Genomic DNA, 6,219 nt, shown 5'->3' on the forward strand with positions numbered 1-6,219 from the left:
CCCCCCCCCCGCCCCCCAACGCTGAGATTAAAGGTGTGCAAAACCACTGCCCTGCTCATGCAAACAGTCTTAACAGCTGAGCCCCATTCCTTGCTTCCTAGCTAGCTCTTTGAACAAGGATTATTAAGAAAAAGTGGAAGCTGCTGCTTGGATTGTAGATAGAATTTTTTTTTTTTTAAAGATTTAATTATGAGTACACTGTCACTGACTTCAGACACACCAGAAGAGGGCATTAGATCCAATTACAGATGATTGTGAGCCACCATGTGGTTGTGGGGAACTGAACTCATGACCTTCAGAAGAGTAGCCAGTGCTCTTAAACTGCTTAGCCATCTCTCCAGCCCCTTTTTGAGTTTTTATTAGCTGAAACATTTTAGTCTGTTTAGAAAAGTGAGCACTTGGAGGAGTTTTTCTAGTTATGACTAATGCTCTAATGGGCATTTCTCAATTTAGCTGTCTCACTGATGTTCTGTGAATCTTAAGAAAATTATCCTGTTCAAAAAGAATGGGTAGGAGCAAGGCAGTGGTGGTGATATATGCCTTTAATCCCAGTATTCAGAAGTCAGAGGCAGGTTGATCTCTGAGTTCCAGGACAGCCAAGGCTACACAGAGACCTTGTCTAAAGGTGCAGAGAGGATAGGGGGGCTGGCTGCTTTTCTAGAGGGCCTGAGTTCACTTCCCAGCCCACATACACATGGCTCACAATTATTCATAACTCCAGTTCGAGGTCATCTGATACCTTCTTCTGGCTTCCATGAGCAGAAGATAATCTATGGTCGTCTGTGCTTATGCTGTAGGATCCTGAGGTAGAGGCCAGTCTAGGTTACATAGTAATGTCTGTCTGGGAAAAGATATTCCCTCTAAAATGGGGATAGGGTAGTTTATTAGGCCATTTGGACTAGTCAAAGATATTCATTCAGTAACCCCTAAAGGCTCGCTATACTTTGTGGCAGGAACTATACTAAGGTCCTCCATCCAGGGTAAGGTAAGGTCCTTACCCTCAACCTCACAGTTGGCTGGCATTTGTCATGATAAATAAACTGTGTCTCAGCTTAGCTTTTTGGTGGTGCCATGAAGACCTTACTATATGCCCTGAGTATAATTTCTAAGGCAGCTGTAGGAATTAGATAGGGGAGAATGAGATTTAGAATTAGTAGAAATTGCTGGGAGGTGGAGGGTCACTAAGGGGGTGCTAAGAACAGCTCTACTTTTGAAGAGTTGAGGATCGCAAGCCTTGGTTTTGTCACCTCCACAGCTGGAATAATAGCATCGTGGGATTGACTTATTAATCTTCAGTTTCTTCATCTGTAAAATGGAGTTAGTGCCCTACACCTCAGAGAATTCTTCTGAAGATTATTAGTGAAATTACTACTAGTAGGTCATTGCTAATGTTGCTACTTTATTTAGTTTTATGTATTATATGAGTACACTGTAGCTGTACTGATGGTTGTGAGCCATCACGTGGTTGCTAGGAAGGAAGGTTGCTTGCTCCGGTCGCCCTGCTTCCTCCAGCTGAAGGATTTATTTATTATTATATCTAAGCTGTCTTCAGACAGCACCAAAAGAGTGGCATATGGATGGTTGTGTGCTGGGATTTGAACTCAGGACCTTCAGAAGATCAATCAGTGCTCTTAACAGCTGAGCTTTCTCTCCTGCTCTGAGTTCTTACATTTTAAAGAAACTTGTACATCTTGTTTCTGGTGTGGCCTACTGGGTGGGTAAGGTGCTGAACCAGCTTAGGTGTGAATCGGTATGTTAAGTCACATCCAATGTGTAGGTTGCCTCCATCACCCAGGTACAGTATATGTATGTGGTTTAGTTTTGACAGATCTAGATTCTTCCTCTTTTTTTTTTTTTAATTTTATTTATTTATTTATTTATTTATTTATTTATTTTGGTTTTTCGAGACAGGGCTTCTTTGTATAGCCCTTGCTGTCCTGGAGCTCACTCTGTAGACCAGGCTGTATTATGTATGTGTGTATGCATGTGTGTATGCATGTGTGTATGTATAACCAGCCTTGAACTCAGATATCTACTGCCTTTGCTCCCAGAGTGCTGTGATTACATGTGTGTGCCACCACACCCAGCCATGATCCAACAGAATTTGGCAAACCATTTCTCTGGTGTACAATCTGAGTTGTTTCCAGACAACTGGAAACACCTTAACTCAGTCGTTCTTAACTCAGTCGTTCTTAACTCAATCGTTCTTAACTCAGTCATAATGCTGTGGTCTATAATTTTTGTTTTTTTTGTTTTTTGTTTTTTGTTTTTTGTTTTCTGAGACAGGGTTTCTCTGTGTAGCCCTGGCTGTCCTGGAACTCACTCTGTAGACCAGGCTGACCTCGAGCTCAGAAATCCACCTGCCTCTGCCTCTCGAGTGCTAAGATTAAAGGCGTGCGCCACCACTGCCCAGCCCTCTTTTTTTTTTTTTTAAATTCTCAAAGCTCTAGGATTCTCTTGCTTCTAGATTGAGGTTCATCTTGTTTCAGACTCAGGAAAAGTTCTAGGTTTGTTCATCAGAAGACATGTAATCTTTAAGGATGTATCATTTTCTTTTTAAAAGTTTTTTTTTTTTTAAATTATATGTATTTGTCTATGTTAGGGTATGTGCACATGAGTGTAGGTGCCCAAGGAGAACAGAGAAATTGTACTGAGCGAGATGCCAGCCCCTGCTTCTTTCTTTAAGTTTGTACACACATGTGCGCGCGCGCGCGCGCGCGCGCGCACGTGTGTGTGTGTGTGTGTGTGTGTGTGTGTGTGTACGCGCGCGCGCGCGTGCGTGCATGAGTTCAGTTTGTTACACTACAGGTTCCTTTATCCACTGAACCAAGCACTGTGTAGACCAGACTGGCATAGAACTTGCAGTGATCTTTCTTTCTCTGCCTCATGAATGCCGGCATTAGAGGCATAGGCCAGGATGTCTGGCTTTGATTTTGTGTTTGGGCTGGGGGGGGTGTGTGTGTGTGTGTGTTTATTCGAAGGTAGAGCAGAATGCTGGGAAATGAACTAGCTATACTTCTGGCTTTGCTGTATATTTTAAAGACATAAACTGGAGGGCTGGAGAGATGGCTCAGTGGTTGAGCACTTACTGCTGCTCTTCCAGAGCTCCTGAGTTCCATTCCCTGCAATCATGTGATGGCTGACAACCATCTGTAATAGGATCTCTAATGGATGTCCTCTTCTGTTGTATCTGAAGATTAGCTACAGTGTATTCGTATACATAAAGTAAAATCTTTAAAAAAAAAAGAGACATAAATTGGAATAGGGAGAGGGGAGACAGTAGACAGTCCTAAGTGAGACAGGGTCATACTCTGTAGCCCAGACTAGTCTGGTACTCAAACTCAGCAAGCCTTCTGTCTCAGACTCCCAAGTGATGGGATTATAAGCATGAGCCACTACACACAGCTAAGGTGTAAACTCTTTCCAGCTTTTTTTATAGAAGTGATTTGTTCAAATGGGGTTGGGAGGGAGAGGTCAGAGGATAACTTTCAGGAGTTTTTTTCTTTCTACCATGTGGATCTTTGACACTGAATTCAATTGACGTTTGGCTGTCCCCATAGACTCTGTTTACAAGTGATTTTATTTGTTTCCTTGTTTTTAAGATGTGGATGTATATTCTGTTTTGGAATTTGTAAAGATCATCCTGCCTCTGTCCTGTGTGTAAGGTTTATAGTCATCATCACATATACCTCCACACCTGGCATACGTCATAAACTCTGCATTGGAGTTACTTTTTGGTTGGTTGGTTTTTTGAGGCAAGGTTTTTCTGTGTAGACCAGGGTGTCTTCAGACTCAGATCCACTTGCCCCGACCTCCCAAGTACTGGAGTTAAAGATGTGTGCCAAAAACAACTGATTAATCTAATTTTTGTTTTTTCTCCTTTTGGGGTTGATGTTTTTGAGGCAGGGTCTAACCTGTATAACCAAGGTTGGTCTTGAATTTGAGGTAATTCTTTTGTCTCTGCCTCCTGCATGCTGAGATTACAGGGGTAAACTGTAATGCATAGTGAAGGTACTTTCATGGCTCTGTGGTTTTTGGGTGTGTGTTTGAACCTAAGGCCTCAGATGTGCTCATAGCTAAGATGTAGCCCCAGTCTCCAAACTCCCCTCTCTTCTTTTTCTTTTCTTTTTGTCTCTAAGGTACCAGAGATTAAACCTTTGGTTTTGCACATACTAGACAAGCAGTCTTTCGAGCCTTCATATTTTTAAAGTGTAAAGACTATTAAACTATTAAAACCTAGTAATCAGAATAGTAAATAATCAAACATGTTGATTCTTTTTCCTGTGTAATTTAGTTGGAGAAATTTAATTTTTCAATGAAATTTTAATGAAAAGTTGCTTCTATTCATCTGTCTTTCTGGACATTTTTCCTCCCAAAATACAGTGTTCCACATTTTTGATGTACTGAATGAAGACTTTTCAGATATCAGTTCCAAGGACTTGGGTATCCCCTGGCAGCTTCCTAGGTTCTTGCCTAATTAAATGTAGTTGTGTTCCTGGCTTTTGGTTTGTTTCTCCCATCATATTTGACAGTTTCTGGAAAACTTGTACCAAGATAACTTTCATACATCTTTAAAATGAAGGCTTTGTTTTAAAAGCTTCTCTCACTTCAAAACCACCATCTCCATCTTACCTTACATCTACTGTAGTTCAAGGTAATAGTTTTAGTTTAGGTTTTTTGTTTTATGTTTCCTTTTGAGACAATCTCACTATGTATCCCTGATTGGCCTTGAACTTACTATATAGACCAGGATTGGACTTGTCCTCCTAGATTTTGCCTGCCTCTGCCTCCTCGGTGCTGGGGTTAAGGGCGTGCACCCCCACCCCCAACATGGCAGTGTTTTGGTAGCTGTTAAAAAAAATCTGTTTGTTCCTTGTACTCAGGAGGCAGCAGAGGCAGGAAAACCTCTTGGTTTAAAGCCTGCCTGGTTTACATGGAGAGCTCCAGGCCACCCAGGTGAGACCCCATCCTTAAAAAACAAAAGAACAAAAACGGTCAGTTTGTAGAATTTAAGGACTTAGTATTGAATTTAGCATAAAAAGCCTGTTTGAGTCCTAAATACTAAGTAGACTTGGGGTTCATGCTTGCTCTTTTCTATTTAGTGTTCCAGTAATAGAGAGAGGGGTGCACTGGCTATTTAACCTGAACCTGAGAGTATTCATTTCATGCCACACCTAGTTTTAGAGATATTCAAATGATAGCTGTGATTATTACATATGTAAATGCTGGAGTTCCCCTTTTGAAAATTTTCTGTCCTTAGGCTCTTGAGACTGGTAGCCAATGGGATCAAGTTTGACACTAGGACTCTTTTTGCCTCTGCTGTCTGATCAGAAAATAAAATATACAGATAATGACTTTTCTGCCCATTAGTTAAGTTTTTAGAGTAACAGTAATTTGGTTTCTTTCTTTTTTTTTAAATAAATGATTCACTTTATTGGTAGACAGCGCATTGCTATGGTGTTATTTATTTAACACTAACAAATTCTAAAGTTTTTGTTTTACCACTTTTCATGAAAGTTTGTTTTGGATGTTAGAGATACTTCTGCATTTTCTTTTCAAGCATTAATACCATATATCTTGGAGGTAGGACTAAGAGCATAAGGCACATTTGTGTGCTGGGATTGTAATCTAAAGAAATACGCTGTGGGTTCCTCCATCAGTAAGTTATAGTATTATGACCCTTTATGGAATTAGGTCTTTGTAGCCCTGAATATCTTGTAATGGTGCCATCATTCCAGACTTTAAATAAAGTAAGTGTTTTAGGGAGGTACTTGGGTATCATCCAGGTCCATATATAATTGTTCTATCACTGAGCGACATTTATAGCTATTAGAAATATTATATTCTAAAATCAGACCTTTAGTAGGACCAGAGAAAATTTATTTATTTATTTATTTATTTTGTCTCTTTGGTTTTTCCAGACAGGGTTTCTTTGCATAGCCCGGGCTATGTAGAACTCACTCTGTAGACCAGGCTGGCCTTGAGCTCAGAAATTCATCTGCTTCTGCCTCCCAAGCCCTAGGATTAAAGGTATGCGCCACCACTGTCCTCAAAAATTTATGTTTTGAATGGGAAGTTCTCTTAGTTTTGTGTTCAGTTGAAACTTTGAAATTTGAAAGTCAAAGAAAACCGATGGGCGGTGGTGGCACATGCCTTTAATCCCAGCGATTGGGAGGCAGAGGCAGGTGGATTTCTGAGTTCAAGGCCAGCCTGGTCTAC

At 40.7% G+C, this 6,219-nt stretch overlaps 1 protein-coding gene across 5 annotated transcripts in view; it reads left to right on the top strand.

Moving 5' to 3' along the window:
* The window catches only part of Csnk2a1 (casein kinase 2 alpha 1), a 49,315-nt gene that overhangs the window by 8,964 nt on the left and 34,132 nt on the right, over nucleotides 1–6,219 (top strand). The gene's annotated exons all lie outside the window — the stretch shown is intronic.

Source organism: Mastomys coucha, unplaced genomic scaffold (genome assembly GCF_008632895.1).
Source record: "Mastomys coucha isolate ucsf_1 unplaced genomic scaffold, UCSF_Mcou_1 pScaffold15, whole genome shotgun sequence".
NCBI classification, from domain to species: Eukaryota; Metazoa; Chordata; class Mammalia; order Rodentia; family Muridae; genus Mastomys; species Mastomys coucha.